Source organism: Nomascus leucogenys, chromosome 5 (assembly GCF_006542625.1).
Source record: "Nomascus leucogenys isolate Asia chromosome 5, Asia_NLE_v1, whole genome shotgun sequence".
In the NCBI taxonomy this organism is placed as follows: domain Eukaryota; kingdom Metazoa; phylum Chordata; class Mammalia; order Primates; family Hylobatidae; genus Nomascus; species Nomascus leucogenys.
This window is the reverse complement of record NC_044385.1, coordinates 19,536,615-19,550,522: the sequence shown is the minus strand read 5'-3', so window position 1 is coordinate 19,550,522 and position 13,908 is coordinate 19,536,615. Positions and strand designations below refer to the sequence as shown.

The window sequence follows — 13,908 nt, the reverse complement described above, 5'->3', positions numbered from 1 at the left end:
CAGCAGGCCGGGCGGGCACGGTGGCTCCCGCCAGTAATCCCAGCACTCTGGGAGGCCGAGGCGGGTGGATCACGAGGTCAGGAGATGGAGACCATCCCGGCTAGCTGGGTGAAACCCCGTCTCTACGAAAAATAGCAAAAATGAGCCGGGCGTGGTGGCGGGCGCCTGCAGTCCCAGCTACTCGGGAGGCTGAGGCAGGAGAATGGCGTGAACCCGGGAGGCGGAGCTTGCAGTGAGCCGAGATGGCGCCACTGCACTCCAGCCTGGGCGACAGAGCGAGACTCCGTCTGGAAGAAAAAGGAAAGAAAAAGCAAAAAGCCAAAGAAAAAGCCTACAGCACCCGGTATTCCCAGGCGGTCTCCCATCCAAGTACTAACCAGGCCCGACCCTGCTTAGCTTCCGAGATCAGACGAGATCGGGCGCGTTCAGGGTGGTATGGCCGTAGACGCCGAAAGAGGCGCCGGGCTGCCCCAAGAGCCCGGCCCAGCCGTGCCCGCCGGATTCCAGCCGTCACCGCCAGCCCGGGGCCGCGGGGCTAGGATCGGGGACCCCCGCGCCGCTCGCTCGCGGCCTCCCCCCGGCTGCGGAGCTTCCACCACATCGGGCCCGCTCGGAACAGGGAGTGCTCCGAGGCGTCAGGGCCCAGGGCCCACGGTCCCGGGACACCCTCCGGGCCTCCGCCCTGCCGCGGAGGTAGCGTTTTGGATCCCTCGCCGCTCAGGGGCTCCTGCGAGGTCCCCTCTTGCCCCACCCACCCAGAGCCGTCAGGGCTGGCCAAGGGTGAACAGCCGGCCCAGCCGCGCGGGGCCTTTCTCTCACAACGCCCCCACCGCGGTCGCTTGTCCCGACCGAGCCCCGGCAGGTGGGCCAGAGGGCGTGGGGCGTAGCGGGTCGGGGGGTTGCCCTGCTTTGCCCCGGGCTGGCACTAGAGGCGGCGGCCTGATCCCGGGTGAGAGGGGCTGAGAGAAATTCAGGCACACCCCACCACCACCAGGCGCAAATCCACTCCCGCACACACAGACACACCCGGGCGCCCTCGCACGCGTGCTCGCGCACCGGCACACACGCTCTCACACACATACACAGAGACGCACGCACACACACAGACACAAAGACACAGAGACACCCATACACGCCCGCACACACGCACACACGCACGCACACACAGACGCGCACGCACACACACACACACACACACACACCACACACGGCTTGAAGGAGAGCATGGACGAGGTGGATGGAGAGAGAGAAACCGAGGGAATGAGAGAGACAGCCATCGAGAGAGACAGTGGAGGGGGAGTGTAGGGTCCAGCCCCAGAGGGTCGGAAGTTCTCTCCCGGTGTGTGGAGACCAGAGGTTGTAGAAATAAAGACACAAGACAGAGAGATAAAAGAAAAGACAGCTGGGCCCGGGGTTCCACCACTACCAATGCGCGGAGACAGGTAGTGGCCCCGAATGTCTGGCTGCGCTGTTATTTATTGGATACAAAGCAAAAGGAGCCGGGGTAAAGAGTGTGAGTCATCTCCAATGATAGGTAAGATCACGTGGGTCACCTGTCCACTGGACGGGGGACCCTTACCTGCCTGGCAAGTGAGGCAGAGAGAGAGAGGAGACAAAGAGAAAGACAGCTTACGCCATTCTTTATGCATGTTACAGACTTCTGGTACTTTCCCTAAGTCTCTACTGCTATGTAGAAGGCAGAGCCGGGTGTAGAGGATGGAACGTGAAGGCGGACTAGGAGCGTGACCACTGAAGCACAGCATCACCGGGAGGCGGTTACGCCTCTGGATGAGTGCGGGCAACCCTGTCTGGTGTCAGGCCCTCCACGAGAGGTGGAGGGGCAGAGTCTTCTCTAAACTCCCCCGGGGGAAAGGAGACTCCCTTTCCCAGTCTGCTAAGCAGCGCGCGTTGTTCCTTGACACTTTTCGCTACCGGTAGACCACGGTCCGCCTGGCAACGGGCGTCTTCCCAGACGCTGGCGTCACCGCTAGACCAAGGAGCCCTTCTGGTGGCCCTGTCTTGGCATCACAGAAGGCTCGCTCTCTTGTCTTCTGGTCACAGCTCACTATGTCCTCTCAGCTCCTAACTCTGTATGGCCTGGTTTTTCCTAGGTTATGATTATACGGCGAGGATTATTAGAATGTTGGAAGAAAGAGTAATTGCTACCAACTAATGATTACTGCTATTCACATATCATCACATCTGAGATCTGTATCGGGTATAACTATTCTTGTTTTATATTTTATCAGACTGGAACAGCTCGTGTCCTCGGTCTCTTGCCTCGGCGCCTGGGTGGCTTGCCACCCACAGGGGAGAGGGTAAGAGACAGACGGAGAGGCTGAGAGAGAGGGACAGAGAAAGAGAGAGAGAGACAGAGAGGCAGAGGGAAGACGACAGAAGTAGCGCGAGGCGCTGGAAGATAGAGGCGGAGGGAGCTAGAGAGCGAGCGAGCGCGATAGAGCCTTAGAGCCGAGGCGCCGGGCTCCCGTAGGCAGCGCCCTCTTGAGGAGGCCGGGATAGGGTGGAGGGGGCTTGGGCGGCGCCAGAACACGGGGGCCAGGAGGTCCATGCGAGAGGAGCAACGGAGCGCTTAGACGGGCTTTTTCTTGGATGAATTGCTTGCCTTGCAGGTGGGTTTCGTAGGCTCCTTCCTTTCTTGGCACCTCCCCGTGCTCTCGCTGCCTTGCGGGGGGGGCCCCGAGATTTGCAGAGTGCGCCCGCCCGTTCGGCGGGAGCCCTGGCACCGGGCGCGGCCGGAGGCCTGGGGCTCTGGCGTGTCCTCGGGACTGGAGTTGACACGAAGTGGGGGGCATTGGGAATCCGGGTGCACAGGGACGGTTTTTCTGGTGGCTGGCCAAGCAATGTCCTTCCCCCGGAGAAAGCAGCCCGTGCGTTCTGCAGCCGAGGTCTCGGCTGGCGTCTGTGGCACCCGCTGCCCCCGGCCGCCCCTTCCCCCGGTTTGGAAGGTTGCGACGACGGCGCTGGCGCTCGACGAGTGAATGGAATCGCCTGGGCGCTCCGGGAGCGGGAAGGCACCGCGAACGGCAGGGAACCCGCGCCTGCGCCTTTGGGGTCCGGCCCCCTGCCCTCCCAGGCTGGAGCCGGGCTCCTGGCGGGGCGGCGGCGAGGCGCAAGCGGTGGGATGCTGCTGCCCGGCGTGCAGTAGGGGCGGACCCCCAGGGGGAGGTCCCCGGCTGCGGCGGGGGTGTAGGAGGGCGATGAAGGGGGAGCAGAGTCAGGGCAGGTTGGGAAGCATGGCGACTGTAGTGGGAAGGGAGGCCGCGGGGAAGCCAAAAAAGCCTACAGCAGGCCGGGCGGGCACGGTGGCTCCCGCCAGTAATCCCAGCACTCTGGGAGGCCGAGGCGGGTGGATCACGAGGTCAGGAGATGGAGACCATCCCGGCTAGCTGGGTGAAACCCCGTCTCTACGAAAAATAGCAAAAATGAGCCGGGCGTGGTGGCGGGCGCCTGCAGTCCCAGCTACTCGGGAGGCTGAGGCAGGAGAATGGCGTGAACCCGGGAGGCGGAGCTTGCAGTGAGCCGAGATGGCGCCACTGCACTCCAGCCTGGGCGACAGAGCGAGACTCCGTCTGGAAGAAAAAGGAAAGAAAAAGCAAAAAGCCAAAGAAAAAGCCTACAGCACCCGGTATTCCCAGGCGGTCTCCCATCCAAGTACTAACCAGGCCCGACCCTGCTTAGCTTCCGAGATCAGACGAGATCGGGCGCGTTCAGGGTGGTATGGCCGTAGACGCCGAAAGAGGCGCCGGGCTGCCCCAAGAGCCCGGCCCAGCCGTGCCCGCCGGATTCCAGCCGTCACCGCCAGCCCGGGGCCGCGGGGCTAGGATCGGGGACCCCCGCGCCGCTCGCTCGCGGCCTCCCCCCGGCTGCGGAGCTTCCACCACATCGGGCCCGCTCGGAACAGGGAGTGCTCCGAGGCGTCAGGGCCCAGGGCCCACGGTCCGGGACACCCTCCGGGCCTCCGCCCTGCCGCGGAGGTAGCGTTTTGGATCCCTCGCCGCTCAGGGGCTCCTGCGAGGTCCCCTCTTGCCCCACCCACCCAGAGCCGTCAGGGCTGGCCAAGGGTGAACAGCCGGCCCAGCCGCGCGGGGCCTTTCTCTCACAACGCCCCCACCGCGGTCGCTTGTCCCGACCGAGCCCCGGCAGGTGGGCCAGAGGGCGTGGGGCGTAGCGGGTCGGGGGGTTGCCCTGCTTTGCCCCGGGCTGGCACTAGAGGCGGCGGCCTGATCCCGGGTGAGAGGGGCTGAGAGAAATTCAGGCACACCCCACCACCACCAGGCGCAAATCCACTCCCGCACACACAGACACACCCGGGCGCCCTCGCACGCGTGCTCGCGCACCGGCACACACGCTCTCACACACATACACAGAGACGCACGCACACACACAGACACAAAGACACAGAGACACCCATACACGCCCGCACACACGCACACACGCACGCACACACAGACGCGCACGCACACACACACACACACACACACACCACACACGGCTTGAAGGAGAGCATGGACGAGGTGGATGGAGAGAGAGAAACCGAGGGAATGAGAGAGACAGCCATCGAGAGAGACAGTGGAGGGGGAGTGTAGGGTCCAGCCCCAGAGGGTCGGAAGTTCTCTCCCGGTGTGTGGAGACCAGAGGTTGTAGAAATAAAGACACAAGACAGAGAGATAAAAGAAAAGACAGCTGGGCCCGGGGTTCCACCACTACCAATGCGCGGAGACAGGTAGTGGCCCCGAATGTCTGGCTGCGCTGTTATTTATTGGATACAAAGCAAAAGGAGCCGGGGTAAAGAGTGTGAGTCATCTCCAATGATAGGTAAGATCACGTGGGTCACCTGTCCACTGGACGGGGGACCCTTACCTGCCTGGCAAGTGAGGCAGAGAGAGAGAGGAGACAAAGAGAAAGACAGCTTACGCCATTCTTTATGCATGTTACAGACTTCTGGTACTTTCCCTAAGTCTCTACTGCTATGTAGAAGGCAGAGCCGGGTGTAGAGGATGGAACGTGAAGGCGGACTAGGAGCGTGACCACTGAAGCACAGCATCACCGGGAGGCGGTTACGCCTCTGGATGAGTGCGGGCAACCCTGTCTGGTGTCAGGCCCTCCACGAGAGGTGGAGGGGCAGAGTCTTCTCTAAACTCCCCCGGGGGAAAGGAGACTCCCTTTCCCAGTCTGCTAAGCAGCGCGCGTTGTTCCTTGACACTTTTCGCTACCGGTAGACCACGGTCCGCCTGGCAACGGGCGTCTTCCCAGACGCTGGCGTCACCGCTAGACCAAGGAGCCCTTCTGGTGGCCCTGTCTTGGCATCACAGAAGGCTCGCTCTCTTGTCTTCTGGTCACAGCTCACTATGTCCTCTCAGCTCCTAACTCTGTATGGCCTGGTTTTTCCTAGGTTATGATTATACGGCGAGGATTATTAGAATGTTGGAAGAAAGAGTAATTGCTACCAACTAATGATTACTGCTATTCACATATCATCACATCTGAGATCTGTATCGGGTATAACTATTCTTGTTTTATATTTTATCAGACTGGAACAGCTCGTGTCCTCGGTCTCTTGCCTCGGCGCCTGGGGGCTTGCCACCCACAGGGGAGAGGGTAAGAGACAGACGGAGAGGCTGAGAGAGAGGGACAGAGGAAGAGAGAGAGACAGAGAGGCAGAGGGAAGACGACAGAAGTAGCGCGAGGCGCTGAAGATAGAGGCGGAGGGAGCTAGAGAGCGAGCGAGCGCGATAGAGCCTTAGAGCCGAGGCGCCGGGCTCCCGTAGGCAGCGCCCTCTTGAGGAGGCCGGGATAGGGTGGAGGGGGCTTGGGCGGCGCCAGAACACGGGGGCCAGGAGGTCCATGCGAGAGGAGCAACGGAGCGCTTAGACGGGCTTTTTCTTGGATGAATTGCTTGCCTTGCAGGTGGGTTTCGTAGGCTCCTTCCTTTCTTGGCACCTCCCCGTGCTCTCGCTGCCTTGCGGGGGGGGCCCCGAGATTTGCAGAGTGCGCCCGCCCGTTCGGCGGGAGCCCTGGCACCGGGCGCGGCCGGAGGCCTGGGGCTCTGGCGTGTCCTCGGGACTGGAGTTGACACGAAGTGGGGGGCATTGGGAATCCGGGTGCACAGGGACGGTTTTTCTGGTGGCTGGCCAAGCAATGTCCTTCCCCCGGAGAAAGCAGCCCGTGCGTTCTGCAGCCGAGGTCTCGGCTGGCGTCTGTGGCACCCGCTGCCCCCGGCCGCCCCTTCCCCCGGTTTGGAAGGTTGCGACGACGGCGCTGGCGCTCGACGAGTGAATGGAATCGCCTGGGCGCTCCGGGAGCGGGAAGGCACCGCGAACGGCAGGGAACCCGCGCCTGCGCCTTTGGGGTCCGGCCCCCTGCCCTCCCAGGCTGGAGCCGGGCTCCTGGCGGGGCGGCGGCGAGGCGCAAGCGGTGGGATGCTGCTGCCCGGCGTGCAGTAGGGGCGGACCCCCAGGGGGAGGTCCCCGGCTGCGGCGGGGGTGTAGGAGGGCGATGAAGGGGGAGCAGAGTCAGGGCAGGTTGGGAAGCATGGCGACTGTAGTGGGAAGGGAGGCCGCGGGGAAGCCAAAAAAGCCTACAGCAGGCCGGGCGGGCACGGTGGCTCCCGCCAGTAATCCCAGCACTCTGGGAGGCCGAGGCGGGTGGATCACGAGGTCAGGAGATGGAGACCATCCCGGCTAGCTGGGTGAAACCCCGTCTCTACGAAAAATAGCAAAAATGAGCCGGGCGTGGTGGCGGGCGCCTGCAGTCCCAGCTACTCGGGAGGCTGAGGCAGGAGAATGGCGTGAACCCGGGAGGCGGAGCTTGCAGTGAGCCGAGATGGCGCCACTGCACTCCAGCCTGGGCGACAGAGCGAGACTCCGTCTGGAAGAAAAAGGAAAGAAAAAGCAAAAAGCCAAAGAAAAAGCCTACAGCACCCGGTATTCCCAGGCGGTCTCCCATCCAAGTACTAACCAGGCCCGACCCTGCTTAGCTTCCGAGATCAGACGAGATCGGGCGCGTTCAGGGTGGTATGGCCGTAGACGCCGAAAGAGGCGCCGGGCTGCCCCAAGAGCCCGGCCCAGCCGTGCCCGCCGGATTCCAGCCGTCACCGCCAGCCCGGGGCCGCGGGGCTAGGATCGGGGACCCCCGCGCCGCTCGCTCGCGGCCTCCCCCCGGCTGCGGAGCTTCCACCACATCGGGCCCGCTCGGAACAGGGAGTGCTCCGAGGCGTCAGGGCCCAGGGCCCACGGTCCCGGGACACCCTCCGGGCCTCCGCCCTGCCGCGGAGGTAGCGTTTTGGATCCCTCGCCGCTCAGGGGCTCCTGCGAGGTCCCCTCTTGCCCCACCCACCCAGAGCCGTCAGGGCTGGCCAAGGGTGAACAGCCGGCCCAGCCGCGCGGGGCCTTTCTCTCACAACGCCCCCACCGCGGTCGCTTGTCCCGACCGAGCCCCGGCAGGTGGGCCAGAGGGCGTGGGGCGTAGCGGGTCGGGGGGTTGCCCTGCTTTGCCCCGGGCTGGCACTAGAGGCGGCGGCCTGATCCCGGGTGAGAGGGGCTGAGAGAAATTCAGGCACACCCCACCACCACCAGGCGCAAATCCACTCCCGCACACACAGACACACCCGGGCGCCCTCGCACGCGTGCTCGCGCACCGGCACACACGCTCTCACACACATACACAGAGACGCACGCACACACACAGACACAAAGACACAGAGACACCCATACACGCCCGCACACACGCACACACGCACGCACACACAGACGCGCACGCACACACACACACACACACACACACACACACGGCTTGAAGGAGAGCATGGACGAGGTGGATGGAGAGAGAGAAACCGAGGGAATGAGAGAGACAGCCATCGAGAGAGACAGTGGAGGGGGAGTGTAGGGTCCAGCCCCAGAGGGTCGGAAGTTCTCTCCCGGTGTGTGGAGACCAGAGGTTGTAGAAATAAAGACACAAGACAGAGAGATAAAAGAAAAGACAGCTGGGCCCGGGGTTCCACCACTACCAATGCGCGGAGACAGGTAGTGGCCCCGAATGTCTGGCTGCGCTGTTATTTATTGGATACAAAGCAAAAGGAGCCGGGGTAAAGAGTGTGAGTCATCTCCAATGATAGGTAAGATCACGTGGGTCACCTGTCCACTGGACGGGGGACCCTTACCTGCCTGGCAAGTGAGGCAGAGAGAGAGAGGAGACAAAGAGAAAGACAGCTTACGCCATTCTTTATGCATGTTACAGACTTCTGGTACTTTCCCAAAGTCTCTACTGCTATGTAGAAGGCAGAGCCGGGTGTAGAGGATGGAACGTGAAGGCGGACTAGGAGCGTGACCACTGAAGCAGAGCATCACCGGGAGGCGGTTACGCCTCTGGATGAGTGCGGGCAACCCTGTCTGGTGTCAGGCCCTCCACGAGAGGTGGAGGGGCAGAGTCTTCTCTAAACTCCCCCGGGGGAAAGGAGACTCCCTTTCCCAGTCTGCTAAGCAGCGCGCGTTGTTCCTTGACACTTTTCGCTACCGGTAGACCACGGTCCGCCTGGCAACGGGCGTCTTCCCAGACGCTGGCGTCACCGCTAGACCAAGGAGCCCTTCTGGTGGCCCTGTCTTGGCATCACAGAAGGCTCGCTCTCTTGTCTTCTGGTCACAGCTCACTATGTCCTCTCAGCTCCTAACTCTGTATGGCCTGGTTTTTCCTAGGTTATGATTATACGGCGAGGATTATTAGAATGTTGGAAGAAAGAGTAATTGCTACCAACTAATGATTACTGCTATTCACATATCATCACATCTGAGATCTGTATCGGGTATAACTATTCTTGTTTTATATTTTATCAGACTGGAACAGCTCGTGTCCTCGGTCTCTTGCCTCGGCGCCTGGGTGGCTTGCCACCCACAGGGGAGAGGGTAAGAGACAGACGGAGAGGCTGAGAGAGAGGGACAGAGGAAGAGAGAGAGACAGAGAGGCAGAGGGAAGACGACAGAAGTAGCGCGAGGCGCTGGAAGATAGAGGCGGAGGGAGCTAGAGAGCGAGCGAGCGCGATAGAGCCTTAGAGCCGAGGCGCCGGGCTCCCGTAGGCAGCGCCCTCTTGAGGAGGCCGGGATAGGGTGGAGGGGGCTTGGGCGGCGCCAGAACACGGGGGCCAGGAGGTCCATGCGAGAGGAGCAACGGAGCGCTTAGACGGGCTTTTTCTTGGATGAATTGCTTGCCTTGCAGGTGGGTTTCGTAGGCTCCTTCCTTTCTTGGCACCTCCCCGTGCTCTCGCTGCCTTGCGGGGGGGGCCCCGAGATTTGCAGAGTGCGCCCGCCCGTTCGGCGGGAGCCCTGGCACCGGGCGCGGCCGGAGGCCTGGGGCTCTGGCGTGTCCTCGGGACTGGAGTTGACACGAAGTGGGGGGCATTGGGAATCCGGGTGCACAGGGACGGTTTTTCTGGTGGCTGGCCAAGCAATGTCCTTCCCCCGGAGAAAGCAGCCCGTGCGTTCTGCAGCCGAGGTCTCGGCTGGCGTCTGTGGCACCCGCTGCCCCCGGCCGCCCCTTCCCCCGGTTTGGAAGGTTGCGACGACGGCGCTGGCGCTCGACGAGTGAATGGAATCGCCTGGGCGCTCCGGGAGCGGGAAGGCACCGCGAACGGCAGGGAACCCGCGCCTGCGCCTTTGGGGTCCGGCCCCCTGCCCTCCCAGGCTGGAGCCGGGCTCCTGGCGGGGCGGCGGCGAGGCGCAAGCGGTGGGATGCTGCTGCCCGGCGTGCAGTAGGGGCGGACCCCCAGGGGGAGGTCCCCGGCTGCGGCGGGGGTGTAGGAGGGCGATGAAGGGGGAGCAGAGTCAGGGCAGGTTGGGAAGCATGGCGACTGTAGTGGGAAGGGAGGCCGCGGGGAAGCCAAAAAAGCCTACAGCAGGCCGGGCGGGCACGGTGGCTCCCGCCAGTAATCCCAGCACTCTGGGAGGCCGAGGCGGGTGGATCACGAGGTCAGGAGATGGAGACCATCCCGGCTAGCTGGGTGAAACCCCGTCTCTACGAAAAATAGCAAAAATGAGCCGGGCGTGGTGGCGGGCGCCTGCAGTCCCAGCTACTCGGGAGGCTGAGGCAGGAGAATGGCGTGAACCCGGGAGGCGGAGCTTGCAGTGAGCCGAGATGGCGCCACTGCACTCCAGCCTGGGCGACAGAGCGAGACTCCGTCTGGAAGAAAAAGGAAAGAAAAAGCAAAAAGCCAAAGAAAAAGCCTACAGCACCCGGTATTCCCAGGCGGTCTCCCATCCAAGTACTAACCAGGCCCGACCCTGCTTAGCTTCCGAGATCAGACGAGATCGGGCGCGTTCAGGGTGGTATGGCCGTAGACGCCGAAAGAGGCGCCGGGCTGCCCCAAGAGCCCGGCCCAGCCGTGCCCGCCGGATTCCAGCCGTCACCGCCAGCCCGGGGCCGCGGGGCTAGGATCGGGGACCCCCGCGCCGCTCGCTCGCGGCCTCCCCCCGGCTGCGGAGCTTCCACCACATCGGGCCCGCTCGGAACAGGGAGTGCTCCGAGGCGTCAGGGCCCAGGGCCCACGGTCCGGGACACCCTCCGGGCCTCCGCCCTGCCGCGGAGGTAGCGTTTTGGATCCCTCGCCGCTCAGGGGCTCCTGCGAGGTCCCCTCTTGCCCCACCCACCCAGAGCCGTCAGGGCTGGCCAAGGGTGAACAGCCGGCCCAGCCGCGCGGGGCCTTTCTCTCACAACGCCCCCACCGCGGTCGCTTGTCCCGACCGAGCCCCGGCAGGTGGGCCAGAGGGCGTGGGGCGTAGCGGGTCGGGGGGTTGCCCTGCTTTGCCCCGGGCTGGCACTAGAGGCGGCGGCCTGATCCCGGGTGAGAGGGGCTGAGAGAAATTCAGGCACACCCCACCACCACCAGGCGCAAATCCACTCCCGCACACACAGACACACCCGGGCGCCCTCGCACGCGTGCTCGCGCACCGGCACACACGCTCTCACACACATACACAGAGACGCACGCACACACACAGACACAAAGACACAGAGACACCCATACACGCCCGCACACACGCACACACGCACGCACACACAGACGCGCACGCACACACACACACACACACACACACACACTCACACACGGCTTGAAGGAGAGCATGGACGAGGTGGATGGAGAGAGAGAAACCGAGGGAATGAGAGAGACAGCCATCGAGAGAGAAGTGGAGGGGGAGTGTAGGGTCCAGCCCCAGAGGGTCGGAAGTTCTCTCCCGGTGTGTGGAGACCAGAGGTTGTAGAAATAAAGACACAAGACAGAGAGATAAAAGAAAAGACAGCTGGGCCCGGGGTTCCACCACTACCAATGCGCGGAGACAGGTAGTGGCCCCGAATGTCTGGCTGCGCTGTTATTTATTGGATACAAAGCAAAAGGAGCCGGGGTAAAGAGTGTGAGTCATCTCCAATGATAGGTAAGATCACGTGGGTCACCTGTCCACTGGACGGGGGACCCTTACCTGCCTGGCAAGTGAGGCAGAGAGAGAGAGGAGACAAAGAGAAAGACAGCTTACGCCATTCTTTATGCATGTTACAGACTTCTGGTACTTTCCCTAAGTCTCTAGTGCTATGTAGAAGGCAGAGCCGGGTGTAGAGGATGGAACGTGAAGGCGGACTAGGAGCGTGACCACTGAAGCACAGCATCACCGGGAGGCGGTTACGCCTCTGGATGAGTGCGGGCAACCCTGTCTGGTGTCAGGCCCTCCACGAGAGGTGGAGGGGCAGAGTCTTCTCTAAACTCCCCCGGGGGAAAGGAGACTCCCTTTCCCAGTCTGCTAAGCAGCGCGCGTTGTTCCTTGACACTTTTCGCTACCGGTAGACCACGGTCCGCCTGGCAACGGGCGTCTTCCCAGACGCTGGCGTCACCGCTAGACCAAGGAGCCCTTCTGGTGGCCCTGTCTTGGCATCACAGAAGGCTCGCTCTCTTGTCTTCTGGTCACAGCTCACTATGTCCTCTCAGCTCCTAACTCTGTATGGCCTGGTTTTTCCTAGGTTATGATTATACAGCGAGGATTATTAGAATGTTGGAAGAAGGAGTAATTGCTACCAACTAATGATTACTGCTATTCACATATCATCACATCTGAGATCTGTATCGGGTATAACTATTCTTGTTTTATATTTTATCAGACTGGAACAGCTCGTGTCCTCGGTCTCTTGCCTCGGCGCCTGGGTGGCTTGCCACCCACAGGGGAGAGGGTAAGAGACAGACGGAGAGGCTGAGAGAGAGGGACAGAGGAAGAGAGAGAGACAGAGAGGCAGAGGGAAGACGACAGAAGTAGCGCGAGGCGCTGGAAGATAGAGGCGGAGGGAGCTAGAGAGCGAGCGAGCGCGATAGAGCCTTAGAGCCGAGGCGCCGGGCTCCCGTAGGCAGCGCCCTCTTGAGGAGGCCGGGATAGGGTGGAGGGGGCTTGGGCGGCGCCAGAACACGGGGGCCAGGAGGTCCATGCGAGAGGAGCAACGGAGCGCTTAGACGGGCTTTTTCTTGGATGAATTGCTTGCCTTGCAGGTGGGTTTCGTAGGCTCCTTCCTTTCTTGGCACCTCCCCGTGCTCTCGCTGCCTTGCGGGGGGGGCCCCGAGATTTGCAGAGTGCGCCCGCCCGTTCGGCGGGAGCCCTGGCACCGGGCGCGGCCGGAGGCCTGGGGCTCTGGCGTGTCCTCGGGACTGGAGTTGACACGAAGTGGGGGGCATTGGGAATCCGGGTGCACAGGGACGGTTTTTCTGGTGGCTGGCCAAGCAATGTCCTTCCCCCGGAGAAAGCAGCCCGTGCGTTCTGCAGCCGAGCTCTCGGCTGGCGTCTGTGGCACCCGCTGCCCCCGGCCGCCCCTTCCCCCGGTTTGGAAGGTTGCGACGACGGCGCTGGCGCTCGACGAGTGAATGGAATCGCCTGGGCGCTCCGGGAGCGGGAAGGCACCGCGAACGGCAGGGAACCCGCGCCTGCGCCTTTGGGGTCCGGCCCCCTGCCCTCCCAGGCTGGAGCCGGGCTCCTGGCGGGGCGGCGGCGAGGCGCAAGCGGTGGGATGCTGCTGCCCGGCGTGCAGTAGGGGCGGACCCCCAGGGGGAGGTCCCCGGCTGCGGCGGGGGTGTAGGAGGGCGATGAAGGGGGAGCAGAGCCAGGGCAGGTTGGGAAGCATGGCGACTGTAGTGGGAAGGGAGGCCGCGGGGAAGCCAAAAAAGCCTACAGCAGGCCGGGCGGGCACGGTGGCTCCCGCCAGTAATCCCAGCACTCTGGGAGGCCGAGGCGGGTGGATCACGAGGTCAGGAGATGGAGACCATCCCGGCTAGCTGGGTGAAACCCCGTCTCTACGAAAAATAGCAAAAATGAGCCGGGCGTGGTGGCGGGCGCCTGCAGTCCCAGCTACTCGGGAGGCTGAGGCAGGAGAATGGCGTGAACCCGGGAGGCGGAGCTTGCAGTGAGCCGAGATGGCGCCACTGCACTCCAGCCTGGGCGACAGAGCGAGACTCCGTCTGGAAGAAAAAGGAAAGAAAAAGCAAAAAGCCAAAGAAAAAGCCTACAGCACCCGGTATTCCCAGGCGGTCTCCCATCCAAGTACTAACCAGGCCCGACCCTGCTTAGCTTCCGAGATCAGACGAGATCGGGCGCGTTCAGGGTGGTATGGCCGTAGACGCCGAAAGAGGCGCCGGGCTGCCCCAAGAGCCCGGCCCAGCCGTGCCCGCCGGATTCCAGCCGTCACCGCCAGCCCGGGGCCGCGGGGCTAGGATCGGGGACCCCCGCGCCGCTCGCTCGCGGCCTCCCCCCGGCTGCGGAGCTTCCACCACATCGGGCCCGCTCGGAACAGGGAGTGCTCCGAGGCGTCAGGGCCCAGGGCCCACGGTCCTGGGACACCCTCCGGGCCTCCGCCCTGCCGCGGAGGTAGCGTTTT

The 13,908-nt window shown here is 63.1% G+C and overlaps 5 non-coding genes across 5 annotated transcripts; all 5 read right to left on the bottom strand.

The window, feature by feature from the left end:
• Window positions 1-328: 328 nt before the first annotated feature.
• Window positions 329-447, bottom strand: LOC115835353. Its single transcript, XR_004030333.1, has one exon. It is a non-coding gene; the product is annotated as a 5S ribosomal RNA (ribosomal RNA).
• A 3,184-nt stretch (window positions 448-3,631) lies between these two features.
• LOC115835342 lies at window positions 3,632-3,750 on the bottom strand. Its single transcript, XR_004030325.1, has one exon. It is a non-coding gene; the product is annotated as a 5S ribosomal RNA (ribosomal RNA).
• Window positions 3,751-6,929: 3,179 nt separating this feature from the next.
• Window positions 6,930-7,048, bottom strand: LOC115835338. Its single transcript, XR_004030323.1, has one exon. It is a non-coding gene; the product is annotated as a 5S ribosomal RNA (ribosomal RNA).
• Window positions 7,049-10,229: 3,181 nt separating this feature from the next.
• LOC115835325 lies at window positions 10,230-10,348 on the bottom strand. The gene has a single exon (XR_004030312.1). It is a non-coding gene; the product is annotated as a 5S ribosomal RNA (ribosomal RNA).
• Window positions 10,349-13,533: 3,185 nt separating this feature from the next.
• On the bottom strand, window positions 13,534-13,652 carry LOC115835220. Its single transcript, XR_004030221.1, has one exon. It is a non-coding gene; the product is annotated as a 5S ribosomal RNA (ribosomal RNA).
• Between the last annotated feature and the right edge of the window lie 256 nt (window positions 13,653-13,908).